The 23,502-nt window shown below is 39.7% G+C and overlaps 1 protein-coding gene across 1 annotated transcript in view; it reads left to right on the top strand.

Moving 5' to 3' along the window:
• The first annotated feature begins 1,056 nt into the window (after nucleotides 1–1,056).
• Fam168a (family with sequence similarity 168 member A) overlaps nucleotides 1,057–23,502 on the top strand; it is a 143,291-nt gene continuing 120,845 nt past the window's right edge. The window contains exon 1 of the mRNA XM_028770620.1: nucleotides 1,057–1,272. The gene's annotated coding sequence lies outside the window, so the exon portion shown is untranslated. The remainder of the gene's footprint in view (nucleotides 1,273–23,502) is intronic.

The following is a 23,502-nucleotide window of genomic DNA, read 5'->3' as shown; positions in this document are numbered from 1 at the left end:
ATGTTTTGGAGAATCTCGTCCCAGAAATCCTTATGCTTTTATATCCTTGAACTTCAAATAAATTGAACCTGTCTAATTTTGCTGTTTTGGCAATCAATTTGCCTCTCGGACAAGAAATTGTGAAAAGCCTTTCATGTCTAAAGATAGTTACCATCATTTTAAATGGCTGCTTAGCATTACATTGAATATATGCAACACCATTTATTAAATCAGCCCCCTATTGATAAATATCTACATCTCAACTCACATTCAACAACCTCCTATAATAACCGTGGGCATTGTTTTCTAAACATTTCGATCATCTTTGCAAATTAAATACTTATAAGTAATTAAATGTAAACAAATGTGCTTTTTACACGAGGATTCAAGTTGCAGAATCGTCCTCTGATTTTCAGGGATGCCAGTGAAGCAGCTGCTGCACTAGTTCTGGCGAGACAGTGACAACGGAGATGGCGAGGAGAGTACAGAATTACAGGTGATGTAGCCAATCTAGGCCCAAGCTCAGTGGGTTGGAATAGTCCTTCCCCTTTTTCTCCCTTTCACTTCTTTTTTCTTAACATGGAGGAAGGACTGAGAACTGCATGTCCCAGCATTTCGCAAGGACCACACTCCTGGGAACTGTAGTACCGGGTCTGAGAGGGGTCCGGAAGGAGAGAATGGGAAGCTGTGTGCAGCATGCTGGGAGGTGTAGTCCCTCGGGCGGAAGGGGGTGCATATGTAGGTTGGAGACGTAGAGAGTTTTGCTTCATAGAGAGGAGGCTGCGGAAATATCCAACTTCCCTCTCAAGAGGTCTTTGAGTTCGCGAAAGTCCGTGGGAGTCGTTCTTCATTCCATTGTCTGTGACCCAAGAGGGTGCGGTCCAGGACCCGCGCAGGGTTGGGAGATCCAGGCCGCGCAGGGCCGCAGCCGAGCATGCCGGGAGTTGTAGTCCAAGAGCTCTGAGGCTGTGGGACGTGTCGGGACAGCGCGCCGACTCCTCCTCCCCCGCCCTTCTCAGCGGTCCCCCGCCCCCTCCCTCCGCCTCCTCCTCTCTTGCCTGCAGCCGAGCGTCCCCTTCCCCCACTGTCGGGTTTCTCCGCGGCTACTGCAGAGGATCCAGATCCGAGTAGCTGAGGAGAAGGAGGAGGAGGCTCCCGTCCCTGCGCGCCATCCACCACCCTACTGGACACGGACGAGGGAACGAGAGCGTCGCCGCTGTAGCCTCCAGAGAAGACAAGGGCATCGCCGCTTCGGCTGCCGCCGCCGCGGTTTTCGTCTGCAGCAGCTCGCCGGTGAGGAGACCTCCCCCCCTTGCCCCCCGGCCCGCTCCCGTGGAGCTTGGGCTGGTGGCGCCGGGGAGAACGAGGGTGGGGGCTGTAGGGGTAGCCCCCCCCCGCGCCGGCTTGGGGGAGGGGACCGAGGTGGCGATGGAACGGCGGGCTGGTGGGGGAGACTTGTCCGTATTCGGGCTGGGGGGTGGGGTGAGGGTGGGACACCAGCAGGTCAGGGGAGGGTAGCGGAGGGGGTGAGGGGGGAGGACTTTACATGGAGAGATAACCAGATGTGGGATAGGAGCATGGGGCGTGTGGGGTATCGAGGTGGAATTTGGGATTGTCTTGGGGCGAGGTGGAAGGTGAGATTGGAGTGGGATGTCTTTTAATGGGGGGAGGGGACTGAATGAAGGTGATGATTTGGGGTTGGCCTGAAGCAGTTGACAGCTTGGGATCAGAGCGAGGTTGAGGCTAAGGAGATGATTTCAATGCCAGTGGGATATAAACGTTGGATGGGACTCTGGGGAGTGCTAATTTCGGAAGGTGGGACTTGGGGTGGACCTGGGGAAGGAAGATGGAGATAGTAGGAGCTGGGGGTGAGGGGTTTGGCATGGATTGAGACCCGAGCTTGAAATGGGCTGTTGTCTTCTGGGGATGGTGGAATTTGTGAATACTTACTGAAATAGCTTGGGCTTGGAGAGAACAGAAGAGGTAGAATTTGTTTGGGGTTTTCTTGAGGTAGGCTGCTGCTGGAGGTTTGAATTTGGGCTGGGAGTGGTGAGACTTCCAACTACAGGAGATGGATGAGGTAAGCTGACAGGAGGGAGTGAATTGCAAGTTGGGCCTCAAATAGGAAAGACAGGGATTGAAATTGGACATGAGGGCTCAGTGGGAAAGGATTTAGGATGAGTTTAGAGTCTCTGGAGGGAGCAAGGTGGCTCCCCTGAGCGGAAGTTGGAGGTAGAGGGTATATAAGTCTACTCAGCTGGACTTAACTGAAAGAATTCTGGCAGGTGTCGAGCAAGGTTAGGGGATGGTATCCTAAAGAAAATGTTTCTCTGTCAGTTTTGCAGAAGAAATGTCTGTGATGAGCTGTTTACCTGTGGTGAGGTAGCAGAGAGGATGGAGTGTGGTGAGGTAGCAGAGAGGATGGAGTGGGTTGGTTTGTTTAGGAAAGGAAGGATTAAGATGTCCTCCAAGACACACCAGAGGTTTAGGGGTTAGAACATTTACAGCGGCTGCTTTGGTGAGAAACAATAATAACAAGGCCATAGAAGGGTCTTCACAGGGGATGGAGCAGGTACATTAAAGATTCTCCTAGAGGACATTTTATGCTGTCAATTTGACCTTTTTGTTTTATGTTGGAATTGTCTGGAAATGGCAGCGCCAAGGGTAAAGTTATGAGAGAACCATTTAAGGTAGAATTAAAGGATAGTGGGAGTCTTGGGGTTCCTGTGTCAAAAAGGGAAAGTTGAGGGCTGGAGGGGGACATCCACTCTCAAAGGAAAGGTGAGAGAAGGTGAAACTGTCTCTGCTTTCTCCTTCCCCCCTCCCCCTGGTACACTGAAACTAGTCCTGGAATTTGGAATTTAAATGGACTTTGATGAACTTGAGGTTGTTAAGGGTGCATTCTTGCTTGAGAACTGATTAATGAGACTGAAAAATAGGAAGACTGAATTTATTTTCTAGGCAGGCAAGGCGCATGTATGCAGAAAGGGGTTAGCAAGCCCCACCTCCCCCCAATAAAATTGATTGCTTGAAGACTCCATTTATTGGTGTCCTGGTTTGCAAGGCAATTAGGTCCATCATTGTATTGCAGGCTAATAATCCTGAGATGAGTCTTGGCACCACTGCTTTATGTAAACAGAGAGAAGATAGGAAATATGGAAATGTAATAAATATTCATTCTTTGGTAAGATGGTTTGGTACTGATGGAGTTTTTCATTTGATTCTCTTGACATTATATGATAAGGTTTAAAATAATTGGGCTGTTTTTATAGATTGAATTTTCTTCTAAAGAAATACAAGTGATCAGAATTCTGTCAGGTGTGAATAAATGAAGTATAATGTACAACCATATTTTATTAAGGGGATGTTGTTGATGTAGACACATTGCATAAGAGAATAACGCCATCTACTCATTAGAAATTTGATTTAAAGCTTAGAGATGAGTTTATTCTTGGGGATGGAAGGCCCAGAGGAATGCAAAGAGAGGGAACATCTTTAGGGAAACAGTTTTCAGGTTTAATTGCATTAACTATGATATGTTAAACTTGAAGTGGCTGTTGATTAGAGTGTAGTCTAGGAAAAAAAAAAGAAATGGAAAGAAGATAAAATTGATATCAATGGGAATTAAAAAAATTTTTTTGTTTTCTGTTAAAGTTTTAGTGTTCAGCTAGAAAACAAAGCATTTTCCTTGGTTTTCATAGTTGAACACATAAAAATGCCCATTTAGAGGGTGGACTTATCCTTGGACTTGGAAATGTTACTTTTTTTTTTTTTTTAAGAATGCTTTCTAGATTTTAACCAAACCAAACCAAACCAACAAACAGAAAATCCAAACAAACTCAAGCTTGAGTAGTTACCTCTTAATTTATTAAAAGTGTAATCCACCCCTTCCCTCATGACACTGGGATCTAGTCCTTGCTTTTGTGGATCTGCAGGCAAGCCCTGGAGATGGGCTGGTCATGTTAAAGCCCTAGTTTTTGAAACCTCAAAATAAGAAAAGGTCACATGGGAGAACTGTTTGGGTAGATTTATTTTTCCAATAGTCATGGTTTACCTGGGCAGTTGTGAAGCAGACACTGGTAAAAAGTGGAGAACAGGTGGAGGGATTGGTACCCTGGGTAAAACGAAGAGCTCAAGAATTTATGAATCAAGGGTTTTGACTTCAAATCCCGATTCCAACATTTGAAAGTGGAGTGATTTCAGTAAAGTCATAAACCCCTTTTTATACTTAGTGATAATGATTGCATAACATGGTGAATACATTGAAAGTCTAGACTTGTGTGTTTAACTGTGGTTATAATGCCAAAACAAAACAAAACATTCATACTTCACAAAGGCCATTAAAGGAGACAAATGCGTTCATGTTTTAAATACACTGTATATATAAAATGTATGTTCACTATTTATTTAATGCCTGCTGGGTGCTAGGGGAGATGGAGATGAGCGAGCAGTTGTCAGGGAGCTTTCAGTGTCGTGAGAGGGACCGACTGCTTTAAGTTTAGGAGTGAGGCAAAATGAATGCAGTGGGAAGAGCGGAGTCTGACGCTTACTCACTGCTGCTACATGTGTGACCTTGGGCACAATGAACTTATCTATAAAGTGAGGACAATAAAATTAACCTCGTTAAAGTTGTCTGGTGGATTAAAGAGAATAATTTAAGAAAGCATTTAGCACAATGTGTTATATAGTGTATATTAAAACAATATTGGTTTTTATTATCACGGAGAGATAGGCAGAAGCTAGAGTGGTGAATGGCTATGTTACCCTGCCACTGTGTTCTCAGTATTATGGCATTCTTTTGTTTATAAAGAAGTTATTATGTTACATTATTATGAAACTACAATTAATCTACAGTTTGTATGTTTATAGTTTAGGAACTTTAAACAGTTCATTAAATGTCAAAAAGAAGTTAGCTGCTAGCTTCCTGATTGAGCAAATAAAGCCTATGCTGAGAGTAATAAAATGCTTTGTTTAAGGGCTACAGCCTTAAATATAATGTTAGATGTTAAGAATGTGGATTATTTCCTAGAATTCTGGTTCCCAGACCCTGACCATATCTCCTTTTTAAATGATGAAATAGTTCATGTGTATAAAGGTATATTTAGCACAGATTCACAATTTAAAGAATAACAAGTTGAAGACTTGTGTACTCACTAACTCACTTGATAAAAAGGAGATTTCTAGTACTTTTGTTACTCAAAGATGGTGTCCTGTTTTGTAGGCCAAGAATGATCCTCTTGCCTTAGCCTCCTGAATTCATGTTATAGGATCAGAGGTCTTTGTCTTCAGCACCTTTGTTTCCTATCTCTATCCAGATCAAATCTAGGATCTTGAACATGCCAGGCAAAGCCCTATACCACAGAAGTACACACCAATCAGGGGTTAGTGTTTTAAAGCCTCTTGGATGGCCCTGTCTCCTGCCTGATTAAATCTTTCTTCTCCCTTAGAAGTAATAACTTTCCTGAATTTTCCTTTCCTATTTTTCCTTTTCTGCCTTATTTTTATGTTTTAACTATAGAGAGCATTATCTGTTTTATTGTTATAATAATAAATATATATTATAAATAGGAAATTACAAAAAGTAAAAAGGGAAAATGAGTGTGTATTATCCCCTTACCACTTAATTCCCTGTTTTTTCCCTCCCTTTAGATTAGGGCTTCCCTCAGGTTAAGTATATACTCAAGCACTGAGCCCAGTGCCCATAACATTTTTTTTTTTTTTTTTTTTTGAGACAGGGTTTCTCTGTGTAGCCCTGGCTGTCCTGGAACTCACTCTGTAGACCAGGCTGGCCTCAAACTCAGAAATCCACCTGCCTCTGCCTCCCAAGTGCTGGAATTACAGGCGTGCGCCACCACTGCCCGGCACCCATAACATTTTCTATTGTACGTGTATGCAGATACTAAAGAATCTGGGTAGTCTAGATAGAAAGGAAGCAAATTTGTCTTTATGGATGATCAAATTACTCAAATGTAGATCAATCTTAGTTGAAGATAGAATGAGGAGTGGTGGTTGTGGAAGTCGTGTTATGAGCTCTGAAAAGCTCTCTTTGGGAGTCATTGGTAGGAACTGTAGATACCCTAGATTCTAATTCTTTGCTATATTAGCTTGTAGCTTCTTGTCATGTTTTGGCAAACTATTATTGTCATTATTATTTGAGACAACATCTCTCTGTATTTTAGGCTGACATGAACTTGCTTTGTAGTTCTGGCTGATCTCAAACTTGAAATCCTCTTTTACCTTAGCTGATCATAGGCATGTACCACACTCTTGGCTCACTCTACATTTCTAGTTATGTTTTTATACATCTTTCATTTTGCACATAGGCAGCCTGCCTGGTTCACTGGCCTTTACCTGATTATGTGGGACCATCTCTCAGCTGAAATACAGAGAGTACCACAAATAGGAAATTCTTAGTTGCACATACTAGAAACTTAGCAACCTGAATGTGAAGAAATGTTTGTTCAAGAAATTTGTAATCTATATTCATTAATGATAGATTCATTAATTTATATATCAACTTAGGCCCAAGTGATACAATAATGGAAAATATTCCATATCATCTATCTATCTATCTTATCTCTATCTATCTATCTATCTATCTATCTATCTATCTATCTATCTATCTATTGGTTTTTCTGAGACAGGGTTTCTCTGTGTAGCCCTGTCTGTCCTGGAACTCACTCTGTAGACCAGGCTGGCCTCCAACTCTGCCTCCCAAGTGCTGGGATTAAAGGCGTGTGCCACCACTGCCTGTCGAAAATATTTTTAAGTTGTAAAGGATTATATAAATGTTATCTACCAAATTGAAACCAAGGTACTTATACACCATTAAAAGCTTGTTAGACTTGGTTTATTGTCTGTCTTAAAGATTCTTCTAGTAGAATGGGGGCAAACATGATAGCTATTCCCTAGTTTTTCCCTTGAAATTTAAAGATTTTTAGCTATAGTGGGATGGAGAAAGGGCTACAGGATTCCTACCTAGTGAACTTATGGGGATCTGATGCTACATTAAATGTTTTTGATAGCTAAGAATGAAAAAAAAATTAAGGATTTATTGAAGTGGGAAATATATGTTGTTTGTTTGCCATTATTCTGACAAATATAGCTACTTCCCTTTTTGTTTTCTGTAACAATTCCAGAGAGTAATAGAGTAAGAAAGACTATTTGTACATATTGAAGAGGAAATTGATACTCATTGTTGGGTTGATACATGAATTAAATAAGGATAAGATACCTGTAATGTGGATACACATAATAGATATTTAATATAGTAGCTATTATTATCATTATTGATATCTTTATTTTACTTGAGAGCTCCTTCTTGAAACTTTTGTTACTCAGTATTTTCCACCTTTTAATTGTTGGGATTGCAGACATGTGCCACCACATCCAGCTCAAAACTTTTCTTATTTTTTGTTGATGCTGATAATTGAACAGAGTGTCTCACATAGGCAAGGCAGGCACTCTGTTGAACTATTTATCCAGCCTGAGCTTCTACTGTTCATGTTTTTTATTTCTATTTATACTTACTTATTTTTTTATTTATATTTTGCCCTTCTTGGTTTGCTGTTTAGCAGGGGCAGCATTTTTTGATACTTGTTTGTTTTTTGAGACAGAGCCTCTTTAAGTAGCCCTGGCTGTCCTGGATCTCGTGTAGACCAGGTTTGCCTTGAACTCATAGAGATCTGAATGTCTTTGTTCCCTGAAGTGCTGGATTAAAGTTACTGGTCACCATGCCCAGCAAGGTTTTTTTTAAATTAATATAATTAGTTAATGTGTTTGCATGTATGTGTTTGTGTCATGGTGCATGGTGACAGTCAGAGTACAGCTTGAGGGAATCTTTTTCTCTTTTCCTTTTTTTGGGTGTGAGGGATGGAACTCAGGTCATCAGGCTGATGGAGCTAGCTTGGGACGTACCACATAGATGAGTGATCTGGCCTCAGGTTTTCAGTGTTCCTTCTGCTTTAGCCTCCAAAGTTCTGGTTTTGTAGGTATGTGCCATCATGCCTCTTAGGAATTCTGAAAATAGCTGACATAGATGACAAAAATCTTTGTTATTTCTGCCTTTCAAGAAGTGTTGGCATTTTTCTTTATATTTATTTCTTTTTATCTTCTGTATATGAGCGTTGATTTCTTTTAGGGTTTCCCTCCTGGCTCACTGGACTGACTTCCTTGATCCCGTGAGTAGTCTTGCCCATATGTTAATGGCTGTCAGATTCCTTTCTCCAGCTCAGAGCTCTTTTCTGAGCTTCAGACATATCTCTGGCTCGCTCTCTCTCTCTGCCACCTCCATTATAGCCATTACAGTGTCCTCAGTTTATGTCTCCAAAACAACTCATACTGCTGTCTACTTCTGACCTCTGGCTCTGTATACTTACTACCCACAAAAGTTAAAATGCTTGATTTTTTTGTTGTTGTTTTTGTCCTAACTTAAAGGGATTACCTTTCTATAGGGTTACTCAAGACACAGATCTATGGGGTATATTCTTGTCACTTTCCCATATTCTATCTCTCCCTTGGCTTGTTCACACAGCATTCATAGTGTCTATGATCTATGCCTATCCAGCAGTATAGTGTATACTCCTGGTTTATCTCTCATCACTCACAGCACTGGTGATCAAGTGCCTTGTAGTTGCTAAGCTATGTTAATATTTCATAACTTTGTTTATGACATTTCTCTTTTGTTCATCCTTTTTCATTCAATAATATTCCTGAAGAAATCTTTGAGGGTCTGGAGAGATGGCTTAGCGGTTAAGAGCACTGACTGCTCTTCCAGATGTCCTGAGTTCAATTCCTAGCAACTATATGGTGGCCCACAACCATCTGTAATGGGATCCAGTGCCCTCTTCTGGTGTGTCTGAAGACAGCAACAGTGTACTCATAAAAAATAAAATAAAATAAAATAAAATAAAATAAAATAAAATAAAATAAATCTTTGAGAACAGTTAAGTTTGTCATAACAACAAAGTGCCCCTATTCTGTTCCTAGAGAACATCTAGTACATGTCTCTGTTTTAGTGATTGCCTGACTTTAGGAAAATTTAATGATTTAAAATTTACTTATTTATTTGTTGTTTTATTTTTGAGATAGGGTTTTTCTCTAACTGGCTGTACCGGAACTCACTATGTAGAACAAGCTGACCTATAACTCACAGAGTCCACTTGACTCTGCCTCTCAAGTGTTGGAATTAGAGGTGTGCCTCACCATGTCTGGCCTTTTTATTTATTTTTTTAATTAAAAAATATTTTATATGTAATGAGTGTTTTCCTGCACATGCCTGCAGGGGTCAGAAGAATGTGTTGGCCCCCCCCCCAGGGACTAGTGTTATAGATGTTTGTAAAATACCATTGGGTGCTTAGAACTGAGTCAGAGTCTTCTGCAAGAGTAATAAGTTCTCTTAACCACTGAGGCATCTTTCTAGACTCCGATTTAGTTCTTCTTGTCTTTACCCTCACTTAGTTGTAACTTTCTTGAGGGTGTGATGACCTTGGAATATAGTTTATATTTGCAAATAAAATATGTAAATGTGCTATTTTTACTTCTGCAAACATTAAATTATTCTTCAGTTTGTAGTACACACATTGCTTAAGTGGCACTATTTTCACTTTACGATAAGGAGGAGCTAAAGGTAGACAAAACAGTTTGGTAGTTGCATATCAGTTGTAGGTAATACTTGGATGTTTTTGTCTTCCATATGTAGCTTAATCTTCATATTACTACTGGGTAGAGAATTGTGCCCATGTTTTAAAGACTCAAACATTTTGGACCTATAGGGATTAGGTAGTTTACATTTGGTTACATATCTAGTAAGAGAATAGCTAATACTGGAAACTTAGTCTACAAGGGGTGTTATAGCGTATGCCTTTAAACTAGCATTCAGGAGGCAGAGGCAGGGAGATCTCTGTGAGGTCCAGACCACTGAGAGCTACAAAGTGAAACCCTGTTGCAAATGAATCAAAACAAAACTTAGTCTGCATTGTTCCAGAGCTTCTGGTCTGCATCTGAGGGCATCCAGTGGCAGAGTCTGAGAAGCATGTGTGAAGCCTTGTGTTTGATCTCCAACAATGCTAAAAAACAAAACTCTAATAAATAATCCCTTGTTCTTTTAAAGTTATTGTATGTAAACAATCCTGGTTTTACACTGTTAAATCAATAGTCTGAAATTACTTAGATAATGTCTTGGTTGTTAAATAGAATTATCCAAGAAAGTGTTAAAATAAAGAAGCTCTATCATACTCTGGACCAGTGTTACTGACTTCTTGTAGGTAGACAGTATGTATAGTAGGTACCGGTATTGTAGTTTGCCTTTTACTGTCATTTATAAATAATAGAAATTTCTCAGAATTCTTGATGCCAGCAGATTTGGTGTTCAGAAAAGAAACTTTCTTTGTTCCCAAGATGATTCTTTGTTGTTGTGTTCTATGGAAGGGACCAAAGCTGTGTCTTTTTTGGGTTGAAGGGCCAAAAGAATAAGGGGTGGGAGACTCCTTTTATCATGATTTAAGTTCTGTTCCACAGGAGTAGAATCCTCAGGACTCCCATCACTTCCCCAAAGTCCTTACCTCTTAATACTACCATATATAATGGGGATTCAGTTTCAACAGGAATTTTGAAGGGCACAAATATATAAACTATAGCAGTGGTTGTATACTTATGTAGAAAATATAAATTGGAAAGAAGTTCTTCTGGATATCATGTGCACACCTGTAATTTCAGGATTTAGGAAATAGAGGCAGAAAGATGAGTTTGTTCTTGGTTCCATAGCAAGTTGGAACCTCCTTTAGAAAAAATAAGCAAAAACATTTCTTTTTCTAACCTTCTAAATATTTGTCTGGATTCTTATGTACTCCTGAATTCAGTCTATTGCTATTGATTGTTTTGTATGGCATATACAAAGAAAATCCAAGTCCCACATAGGTTTTTGGGTTAGGAAAGGAAAGAATGCTGTAACACCAGCATTTGAGAGGTTAAGTTGAGCTACACAGAAGACCCTATGTCAAAATCAGCCAAGCAAGTAAGCAAATAGTCCCAAGAATTTCTTTTAATCTGTTTTTTAGATAGTTGTGAATATTCTTGATACTATAGAACAGCTTGACAACTGTAGCTTCTTTCTTCTTTTTCTTTTTTCTTTTTTCTTCCTTTCTTTCCTTCTTTCCTTCTTTCTTTCTTTCTTTCTTTCTTTCTTTTTTTCTTTCCTTTTTTTTTTTTTTTGTTTTTTTGAGACAGGGTTTCTCTGTGTAGCCCTGGCTGTCCTGGAACTCACTCTGTAGACCAGGCTGGCCTCCAACTCAGAAATCCGCCTGCCTCTGCCTCCCAAGTGCTAGGATTAAAGGCGTGTGCTACCACTGCCCAGCCTTTTTGTTTTTTCAAGAGAGAATTCTCTGTGTAGTCCTAGCTGTCCTTGAACTCTGTAGACAGACTGGCTTCAAACTCCACCTGCTTCTGTCTTCTGAGTGCTGAGATTAAAGATGTGTGCCACCACTGCCCATCTGCCAACTGTAGTTTCTTAAGACTTGTTTTTTGAAAATTTTAATTGTTACATTAAAATGTAATTGTCTCCTTTGAACCTTGACCAGTTCTGAAGACCACTCATAATTTTGTTAGTATCATACTTTGGTTATTTAAAAAATATTGATCCATAACAGCACATCAAGAAACAGATGGCTTAAATATAGAAAAGTATCTCATAGTTCTAGAGGCTAGAAAAATCTAGATCAAGATGCCAGCTATGTTAGTTTTTTGATGAGGGTTTTCTTCTTGTAAGTGGCTACTGCTTTTTGTATAGTCATATATGTGAATGGTAATGGTGAGTGTGCTTGCTGGCTTTCCTGAGAACATAGTCAAGTTTTCTGGTGTCTATCTCTTTCTTTTGTTTGTTTGGGTTTTTTTGTTTTTGTTTTTGTTTTTGTTTTTTTTAGACAGGTCTTGAATATATATTCAGCCTGTCTGGCCTGGAACTCATAGAGCTCCTTTATCTGTGTGTGTCATGCCTGTCTTAAATGTATGTGTGTGTGTAAATTCACTGTGAAGGTTAGAGGATAATTTCTGGCAGGTGGTTTTCTTCTACTATGTATGTTCTCAGAGTCAAACTCAGGTTGTCAGGCTTGGTACTAAGCACTTTTATCCACTGAACCATCTTGTAGGCCCCTTTTTTAATTTTTGAGACAGGGTCTCATGTAGCCTAGTTTGGCTTCAAACTTGCTAATCATCCTACCTTTGCCTCTGAAATGCTGAGATTGTAGGCATGTGACACCATGGCCTTCTTTCTGGTATTTCTTTTTAATAAAGGTGCTAATTTCTTTTTTATTCCCACCCCAAGGGTACTAATTTCAACTGGGTAGTAGTGGTTTGGGCCTTTAATCCCAGTACTTGGGAGGCAGAGGCAGGTGGATCTCTGTGAGTTTGAAGCCAGCCTGGTCTACAGAGTGAGTTCCAGGATAGCCAAGGCTGCATAAAGAAACCCTTTCTCGAAAAACAAAAAAACAACAAAACAACTAAACCAAAACAAATCAAAAAAGGAAAAAAAAAGTGTGCTAATTTCATCGTTAGTGTACCCTCAATCTCATCTAAACCCCATTATAAATAATCTAAGCTTGACTATCTCAGAGGCTCCAATTTCCAATCCAGTTACTATTTTATTGGGATATAAGGCTTCAACATGAATTTTAGAGGGGCTTACACAGCTCAGCACTGAGTCACTCAGATCTTCTAAAAAGCTCGATGTTTCCTACTGTATAATGTAAAAAAAAATGTGACATTTATTAATCTTTCTACTGATCCCCTCAGACAAATCTTTTCCAATTTTCTCTTGAAGGCTCAGATTTTATCATGCGCAACAAATACTGACAGTTATTTTCCTTGAGTGACAATCTCACATTGTTCATTTTTGAAAAAGTGTCTGCCAAACATCCAAGTCTGAATAATTATGGTTTGTCTGCCAGTTGTTTGTTCAAGTGAAAATGGAGTTTTATGAAAAAAGCAGCTAGTTCAGCTTGCAACTGTGTTGCATGGGTGTCTTAGATCTTTTGAGTCAGTTTCTTGTACTGTTACATAGCAAAAACTCTTCATATGTGTGTCTTATCATACAGAATGAAAAAAAGATGTATAGCTACAAATTGAGATTTGAGATTTATTAAATGAATAATCTTTGTGTAAGCATTGCATTCCTTCTGTGAGACTGAATAGTTTTTTAATTTGTGTGCATTTTCACAGTTGGTTTCATTGCTTCTTTTTTTTTTTTATAATTTATTTTTTCTCAAATCGTGATTCATTCACACAGAGGTTATAAACACAGAAAGGCAGGATGTGGGGAAGGGAATGACACTGGAGTGTGGGTGATCAGGGGGAATACAGATATCATCAGAACCAGGTATTGGCTGGGTGAAGGTTCGGGGACAAGTCACTATGACTCTGCCTATGACTCGCTTGTCCTTATCTAAGTTGGTATTGTCTGCCAAGGCTATCTATTTACAAGGTCTATGACTACTCAGGCTTGTAAGTTTCCACAAAAGCTGCCTGTTTACATTAGCTTATAGCCATCTGTTTCCATGTTTTTCCATTGAGACCCAAGACTTGGTGTTAGTATACATGTATGACAGGCCTATTGCTGATTTTAGGCCTATGGCTGATTTTAGGCCTTCAGTGTGTAAGCAGGGCTGCCCCTGACATCTCCTCCCTTCTCTAAGTATAGAAGGGCTGTGGCAATTCTAAACTTGCAAAGGTGGGGATAGAGGCCTGACTTCCAGTATTTGAAGGGGACCTTGTAATGGCTCCAGTCCCCCTGTCGTTGTCCAGTGAGGCATGAGGGCCATACCCGTCCCGATGTCTTTTTCCTGGAGAGGGAATACTTTTGACATCAACCCCTATGCAGTCAGGCTTGTCCCTCAGGGAACCCAGATAGATATTTTTATCTTTTATTTATATTCCCTTGCAGTGCTTAGCCTCGCAGCCTACACAAGAATTCAGATTGCCTGACAGAGGGGGTTCTGGGTGGCCCCTCTCTGCTTGATCTAGGGGCGGAAGTCCCTCCTTTTAGATTGGGTGGAGATGGGTTTTGGAGACACCCTGTATAAAGTAACAACCTCATCTTGAGTCTCGTGGTCCTCCATAGCTAACTTATGATAATGTATCTGAGTAGGTTTTGCTACCAAATTATTTATCTGTTGTATCACAGAGTTAGTCCACCTATTTGAGAGCCAAGGACCAGCAGAAAAAAGCAAAAAGAACCCAAATAATGGTCCCAAGATGGGAGGAAATAGGGTTGACAACCTTGGAGAGGCTGAAAACCAATTCTTGTACCAGCCTTCATCTGTCTCTTTCACTCTCTGATTTTTCTTAGGGCCTTCACTACCTGTTTCATGCTCTCTTTAACCCTCCTTGTCTTGTCTATGTAAAGGCAACCTTCTTCTTTAAGGGCTGTACACAGTCAAGAGCTGTACGCAGCCTTTTCTATTATAATAGAGTAAATCAAGTCCAATAAGGATCTTTGCGATTTTAGGAGGTCTCTTCAGACAGTGAAACGAGGGATTTCTTCAGATTGGTGATGTCAATCTCTAGCTGTTTGATGTTCTTGTCAATGGCCCTTCAAAGGTCTGAGTAGTGTAAGTTCGGAGGCCAGCATCTGGATTAGAACTTCTAACAGCAGACATCATGGGTGATTCATTTTTACCTGGGATGCTGCCTGAGTTAAAGCTCCTGGGAGTCCCTCTTTCTCTTGGTTTTCTGGGGTTGGGTGCTGAGCTGCCGCCTGTGACCTGCTCTATGCTCGGGCCCAGACCAGAAGTCCTCATTGCTTCTTTTCTTTGGCTTTGGAGACAGGATTTCTCTGTGTAGCCCTGGCTGTCCTGTAACTCCTCTGTAGATCAGGCTGGCCTCAAACTTACAGGCCTGCCTCTGCCTCCCAACTCCTAGGATTAAAAGCCACCATTGCTGGGTACCAGACTTATTTTTTTATTGGGGTGTATTAGGATTCTCTAGAGGGACAGAAGCAGTGAATATGTATTAAAAGTGGGCTTCTGGGCTGGAGAGATGACTCAGTGCTTAAGAGCACTGACTGATCTTCTAGAGGTCCTGAGTTCAATTCCCAGCAATCACATGGTGGCTCACAACCATCTGTAATGGGATCCAATGCCCTCTTCTGGTGTGTCTGATGACAGCTACAATGTATTCAGATAAAATAAATAAATAAAAATCTTAAAAAAAAAAGCGGGCTTCTTAGATTGGCTTACACGATATTCTCCAGGTAGTCCAACAGTGGCGGTCTTCACACTGGAGAGGCCGCTCAGTCCGTGAAGGTCCCAGTCTAGAGCAGAGGTCTGGAGGGTCCCTGGACAGCCCCGAGTCTTCAGTTCATCTTAGAAGTCAGAGAAAGTGGGGTTTCAACTCCTCCTACCTGTGTCCAGGTGATACAGCTTTTGTTTCTACCACCACTGAATGTTTAGCATCCCAGAATTCCATTTTTTTTTCTGTATGGGTAAAACAAGTAATAATTCTAGGAACTAGGGATGAATTAGGTAAAGTACATACCATTAATCTTTTTTCTTTTCCCTATTTTTTGAGATAGGGTTTTTCCATGTAGCCCTTGCTGTCTTAGAATTCAAATTGTGGACTGGGCTGGCCTTGAACTCAAAAAGATCTACCTGCCTCTCCTACCTGAGTGCATGTTGCACCACTGCCTTGCCATAGGATTAATCTTAACTGGCTAAAAATTTAATTTATGAAATATCAATTTCTTTTTAATATACTAGATTTTTATTTTTAGCGAAGCTTGGTTTAAATAATAGAAGTTACTAGGAATGTGAAGCTGAAGCAAGAGGATAGACCATGAGTTTGAGGCTAGCCCAGGCTACAGAGTGAGACCCTATCTCAAAAAAAGGTGGCGGCCAGGTTTGTATGCTGGGTTGTATTGTTTCTCAGGGATAGAACACTTGGGTATGGGTTTGCTCCTCAGCATGGGGTGGGAAAGTAGAAATTCTATTATTTATTTGATACTGAAAATGATACTATTTTACACCATTCAAGTTAATTCATCAGAATAATTTTGCAAATGAGTTTAAATCCCAGTTGTTGGATTTATGTGACATGTGACCTTCAAAGTGATTTAATACTTTTATGACTTTCTCCATTTATTAGATGAGGATATAGTGGTATTTACATTATGTAGCTGTTGTGAGGATTAAATGAAATAAAGTGGTTACTTCAGTGCTTGGTACATGACATGATTTCTTGTACATGATAGTTCTGTTAACCGTTGGTGTTTCCTCCAAATTCTCATACTGAAGCTCTAATCCCCAGTGTGATGGTTTTTGGAAATGAGGCCTTTGGGATGTAATTAGATCTTGATTGTAGAATGCTCATGATGTGTTAGTGTCCTTATAAGCAGACATACTAAGGAGCATGCCTCTGTCTCCGTTCTCTACCATGTGAGGGGGTAATGAGAAGAGTGCCTTTTGGAAGACAGGAAGCAAATCTTCACCAGACCCTGCATTTTCTGGCACCTTGTTTTTGGACTTCCCAGCTTCCAGACTTGTAAGAAATAAATGCTAGTAGTGTCTGGTTACATACCCAGCCAGAACCGTGTAAGACCAGTAACCTTATTACCACTCACACTTTTTTTTTTTTAAGAAGGGCTGACCTGGAATTCACTTTGGATACTAGGCTGGCCTTAAACTCATAGAAATCTGCTGTCACTGTCTGAGTATTGGGACTATAGGCATGTGTTTTGCTTACTTTGATTTTGTAAATGCAGAACTGGACACAAATTTAGAAATTTGACTAAATCCACTAGTAGGAATCAAATGTGTAATTCATTTCCAGGTTTGTGTGATATAAAAGCCTTTGCTTTTTATTCCTTTACCAAATCACATTTTATAGTTAACATTATATTTATATGAAAATGTATTCTAAAACTTATTGTTTAGAAAAATACTTGTTATTCATAAGTATTTAAAACTTTCAGTGATGTATTATTAATATAAACTAGAAACTATATCAGTTAAGGAAATAGTCCATTGGCTTGGCATATGTGTAATCAGACAAAATTTAAAGGTTGATACTATAAGGTGATGGTCAGTGGTTAGTAAAAAAAGCAAATGTGGTGTGGTTGTGTGTTTTTACATGGTGTATGTGTGTGAGTGTGTTTTCCTTTAAACAGCTTCACTGAGATAAAACTAATATACAAGAAATGACATAAATTTGTGTAATTTGCTAAGTTTTGCCATCTGATTATGTCCATGGCACACCACCACTACAGTTGTGATGGTGAGCATATTTACCATCTCCTAAAACTTTGCTGGCATCTCTTTAAAATCATTCCTCTCTGTTCTGCCTCCAACTCAAGCAGCAGCTGATGCGGTTTCTAATGGCACAGTTTTAACAGTGCTCTTGAGGTTATGCAGTGAGCATTCAGACAGTTACTTTATCTCTCAGTCTTAGTTTATTTGTAAAATGAGGACACTACCACTTGCTCAAACACAACTGAGAGATACTAAGGAGAGTGTACACTGAGGATTGGCATGGTGCTCAACGTCTAGGAGACTCTCAAGCCCCTGAAGCCATCATTACCATTTCATGTTTCCATTGGTGGTCCAGAGGATACTGAGGGCTTTAGTGCTCTGCCTAGAGCTCGTGTTGTCTTGTGAACCTGCTTTAGTGTTTTTGAAGCAGGAAAGTTTAGGTTTAGGTACCTTGAGGCCCTGTGAGGCTTTCTGGTGCCCTCTCCGTGCTCAATGTTCCACAGGCTATTAATATGAACAGATCTTCTTCATAAATAAGTAAAGAACTCCAAGCAGATTTTTGAGTCTTTACATTTACCTAAATGTAAATCTGGCACTATGATAAAGTTGCATAAGCAATGAGCTCGTAGTTCCAAGAGTTCTGCTTATGTTTAGTTTCCATTCTGCCTGTGTAAATAATAAAATCTATAAGCCTGAGGTTATGATCATCATTCACTTTATACATTTGTCTTAGAAAGTGAAGTTTATAATAAATTCAGTAGTTCAATACAAAAGGAACAAATACTCTTGGCCAGTCAGTGGTGGCTCACACCTTTAGTCCCAGCACTCGGGAGGCAGAGGCAGGCTGATTTCTGTGAATTTGATACCAGCCTGGTCTATAGAGTGAGTTCCAGGACTGCAGGGCTACACACAGAGAAAACCTGACTTGAAGAGTGTTTTTAATTTAAAAATCAGAGAATGTTTATTTAACTCAGATCTTAGTTTTAGAAGCTCTGTGATTTTGGGTAAGTGACTTTGTTTTTCTGAGTCTTAAATTGTTACCTTTCAGTAAGGATGTATCTGTTCTACCTCAGGATGGTAAAAAGTAGGAGTACTGTGTGCAGTGGTTGCTGTGTAGCAAATGCTAGTTGCATTCCTTCCATTTCCAAAATTGGCATCTGTGCAGTCAGTGAGTTGTTACCTTTATCTTGCCCCTTCCATGATGTCCATGTGCACAGAACAGTATTTCAGTAGTACGTTTCAGGTTGTTTACGTCTGGAGATACAGCTTGACCTATATGATGCTAACAGCGTAAAGTGATTTTGTTTTAGTATATTAATAATGGCATACTTTTGTACTTTCTTAGTGCTCTAGCTTGAGGTACTTTGTGTTGTTGTGAGCCAAGGAAACCAGGGACCGAGTTCTTGTCTCTTCTGTGTTTATTTTGGTTGGAGGACTGTAAAGGTTTCCTCATGAATAGGGTGATTTGCTCAGTTCAGATTCTTCCTCTTGGGCAAGCCTGTGAAAGACCTACTGAGAGGGAAAACAAAGCCGGGGGGGAAACTGACGAATTCTTCCTGTCAGGCTGTAGGATTTTTGAGTTTGGTGGCAGGTGAAGAGCAGTTGCTTCTTCATTTCACCTTTCCCCCTGGAGCATGTACACTCCAGCACAAAGGAGCTTTAAGATGGAGGTCTGCATTGTAATTTCCTAGAAATTACTGCTTCTGGTAACTGCTCATTCAGTTTGCACCTCTTTGTGGCAGTGGATGAAACAATGGGGACAATAAAGCCATTTATCTGATAGCTGTAGTCTCAATGGGCTGTTTGTTTTAATAATGGTATAATTTGCAGGGCTCATAAATTGTGATTTTATTCTCATGGAAATAACTGCCTGGTGGTATTTGGATTCTCTGGTCTCCTGTTGTGGATAATTTCACTAACATCCTAGCTGACAATTCCCTTTATTCCAGATTGTTCAGGCTGGTTGGGTAATTAGAGCCAATTTTCTTTAGTTTGGGGCTGGCAGGTGGTTACTAGGTACCTAGGAGGATCTTCTGAAGAGGGAAGAGGTTTGGCTTATCGATTCAAGGCAGGTTGATTTTGATTATCTGTGATGATTAAGCACCTGCTACACCAAGCCAGACTATCTGATGGAAATTAAAAGTTTAAATCACCTAAATATTTTCTATAATACCAAACAATCTATTTTGTATTTAGAATATTGTGTTTGTGCTTTAAATTTTCAGCTGTGTATTTTGGCTAGGAAAATTCACAGAGAACAAGAGAAGATTATAGCTACCATGTGCTAGTCATTGCCCTGGGTGGTTCACATATGTTATCTCTAAATTTTAATGAGAATCCTGAGAGGTAGTAGGCATTGTTTCCATTTTACCTATACAAACACCTTAAGGAAGAGAAATTTCGTTCAGAGAAGTAACTAAGGTATCCCAGATAATTGGTGACAGGCTATTTACCAGATTCAACATTCATGCTAGATTTTCAGTTATAGTGTGACACATCTGAAGATATATTCAAGTTTCTGATAGACTTTTGAGACAGGACTTTTCACTGAATCTGGAGCTCCTTGTTTCAGCAAGGCTAGTTGTCTTGTGACCACCCCAGGATCCACCTTTCTTTGCACCCTGTCACCCTTCAGTTACAGATGGGTATTCCATGCCGATTTTACATGGGCACTGGGATCTGAATTTAGGTCTTGTATGTATAGTAAGCACTATTACCCACTGAACCACAGCTTGTAGGAATGCTTTTAAAGAATTCTTTTTAAAAATAGTTATTTTATGTGAATTGGCATTTTGCCTGTATGTCTGTCTTTCTGTGTGTGGATGTCAGATCCCCTGGAACTGGAGTTATAGACAGTTGTGAGCTGACATGTGGGTGCTGGGAGTTGAATACAAGTCGTCTAGAAGAGCAAACAGTGCTCTTAACTGTTTATCCATCTCTGCAGCTCCTTTTTGAGAATTTTCAAAAAACAAAACAACAACTACAAAACAAAACACCCCCCACCCACAAAAAAAATTCTCAAAACTAGGAGTTAGTAAGTCCGTTTTCGAATATCTTGACTCTGCTTAGTAGGCAGTTTTTATTATATTTTTAAATTTTACATATATGTGTATGTGCGTTAGTGTTTGCATGTGTATCACATGTGTGCAGATGCATGGGGAAGCAAGAAAAGGGCACCATATCCCCTGGAATTCAGTTATAGGCAGTTTTGAGCCATCTAATATGAGTGGTGAGAACTGAAGCTGGGTCCTCTGGAAGAATGGCAAAAAAAAAAAAAAAAGTGTTCTTTCCATCTCTCTAGCCTCTATAAGGTAATCTTTGATAAGCCTCATCTATTGTTGGAGAACAAAATATTAATGCTTAAATAAACCTTATATTGCTCATCTGCAAAGCTAGAATGATACTCTACAATAATAATATGGTAACTGTGTTATTTGTATAACATAAGTATTTAGTAAATGTTGGCTTCCATCCTTCTTGACTTACTATTCCAAGTGATGCTATGGTAGTTTTCTCTTTAAGAAATGGGTTTCAGCCAGGCAGTGGTGGCATACGCTTTTAATCCCAGCATTTGGGAGGCAGAGGCAGATGGATTTCTGAGTTCGAGGCCAGCTTGGTCTACAGAGTGAGTTCCAGAACAGCCAGGGCTACACAGAGAAACCCTGTCTCAAAAAAAAGAAAAAAAAAAAAGAAAAAGAAAAAGAAATGGGTTTCTTCAACAGGTGATAGTGGCGCATGCCTTTGATTCCTGCATTCCAGAGGCAAAGGTAGGTGGATCTCTGAGTTCTAGGCCAGGCTGGTCTACAGAGTGATTTCTAGGACAGCCAGGGCTACACAGAGAAACTGTGTCTTGAGAAACCAAACCACACCACACCACACCACCCCCCAAAAAAACAAAACAAAGAACAAAAAAAAGAAAAACAAACAAAAAAAACCAAAAGAAATGTATGTCTTCTAGTGCTGTTATCCTATTTTTGCATGTTGATACTATTAAACTAGTAAGAGTTCATTTTTCTCTAGGTGCTTGTCTGTATAGGTAGTTAATTTGTTTAAGAGGAATTTAGAAATCTGGTTCACCATTTACTTCCTTGGTCAGGAGACTGTATGTGGAAAGGGGATTGGTTTGCGATGACAAGAACTTGGTTGAAATTCCAGCTTTGTTACTTACTTTGGGTTTCTTGGGACAACTGACTTTCTCAGTTTCTCGGGATGGGGATAATAGTAGTTGACTTCTCATGGATCAAATGAGATAACAGGTATGAAAATGCCTTTTAAGTTGAAAAATGCTAGGTAATTAGGGATTATTTTATAACTTGTACTTTGATTGGGTTTTAGTGAAAATTTACTACCAATTACCTTAAGAGGAATATTAAAAATTTCACTTGAACTATGTAAAGGAGACATTTTGATAAATTATTGTAGTTCTTGGGAATCATTGAAGAAGTCAGAATGAGGTTCTGAGTAGAGAAGGTACTGTGTGAATGTAACTGTGGTGAAAGGGAATGGAGTGGGGTGGGGTGAAGTAGAGTGGAGTGGCGCAGGGTACATGCGACTTAGGCAAAGGGAACCGCCAAGGTAGAACATGGACTGGTATATCCTTGATCCATGAAATAAGGACGGAAGAGGTTCCCTGTTTAGAAAAACTTCAGATGGGCTAGTGAGATGGCTCAGCGGTTAAGAGCACTGACTGCTCTTCCAGAAGTCATGAGTTCAAATCTCAGCAACCACATGGTGGCTCACGACCATCCACAATGAGATCTGATGCTCTCTTATGGGGTGTTTGAAGACAGCTACAGTGTACTTACATGTAATAAATAAATAAATAAAAACTTTTTTTTTTTAAAGAAAAACTTCAGACGCTGGGTAATGTATGCAGTGTTGGTTGTAGAGAGGGATGAGTTAGCAGCTAGTGTGTCTAAATGAGGACACTCAAGTTGAAACCTCAGTTTAATCTTTTAGGCTTACGTACAGAAGGCAACAGTTATTTCACAGGAATCCAGTGGTGTCCCCAGGTAAGACATAATGGCATGTTTACATAAAAAGAGGTGCAGGTGGTTGGCAAATGGGGCATCTGTTTTCAAAGATTAGAAAGCTTAATTTTATGCAGTCATATCCAGGATATTGCTTCCTAAAAATTGATTCTGTTTACAGTGTTTTGGCAATGCAGATGATACTTTTCCTTAGTAGGATATCACCCAGATTTCCATCGTGTTTAATTATTGATGTATCTGAATGCTCTAATATATTAGTTAAGGATTCTCCTGTATGAAGAGGGGCTCCCTGGCTCTGGATTTTATTGCATATTTTTTCCAGCAGTGCTATTTTTTTCTTTATTAAATGTGACTGTATTATGCTGTGGGTTATTGCTTTCTCTACTGAGTACTAGGATATAACAGTTGATTTCCAGGGCAGTTTACAAGTCTACATTTTAAATGATTTCTGAGGTAGCACATTTAGATATCTTTCTTCTACTCACTGTCTTCACACTCACTGTACAAAGGAAGTTCAGTGATTAAGGAAATGAGTTTTACCAGGCCCCATTTGAGTGAACATGAGTTACTTTGTTGTAATGACTTCATGTGTAACAGTGTTTATGCAGTTTTTTCTTTATAAGCATTTTTATGTTACATAAGATTTTACTTAGACCTGTGGTTCCACCATTTGGGTGCTGAGACTGAGGGATCACTGTGAAGGCAGTCTGGGCCATGTATTGAGGTCTGGGCAAGCCTAGGGTACAGAGTAAGATAAGATCCTAACCCCAAACAACAAAACCACCCTTCCTGCCAAATAAAGATTTTCATTTTATTAACTTGTTTCTTCAGATAGAGCCAAGTTTTGTCTTCCTTACTCTTACATTTATTTTATTCAGCAACAAGCCAAAGGTGATTATAATGATGCTGGCTAACATTGTGCTGCCTGCCAGGCATTGTGCCAAATAAAATATTTGTCTTAATCCTTATTATTCACATTTTAAAACCTGAGTTTTGGGAAAAGAAGTAATTTACATAGTCTTACAGTTAATGAAGATATGTAGCAATCTGACTTCAGAGCCTAATACTTAACCACTATAATTATATTTCCCTTTCTTTTCTTCCTTTCTCTCTCTCTCTCTCTCTCTCTCTTTCTCTCTTTCTCTCTCTCGTTTTCTCTCTTTCTTTCCCTTTCTTCCTTCCTTCCTTCCTTCCTTCCTTCCTTCCTTCCTTCCTTCCTTCCTTCCTTCCTTCCTTCCTTCCTTCCTTTCTTTCTTTCTTTCTTTCTTTCTTTCTTTCTTTCTTTCTTTCTTTCTTTC

Source organism: Grammomys surdaster, unplaced genomic scaffold (assembly GCF_004785775.1).
Source record: "Grammomys surdaster isolate TR1022 unplaced genomic scaffold, NIH_TR_1.0 203, whole genome shotgun sequence".
Taxonomy (NCBI): domain Eukaryota; kingdom Metazoa; phylum Chordata; class Mammalia; order Rodentia; family Muridae; genus Grammomys; species Grammomys surdaster.
This window is presented reverse-complemented; position numbering and strand designations above follow the sequence as displayed.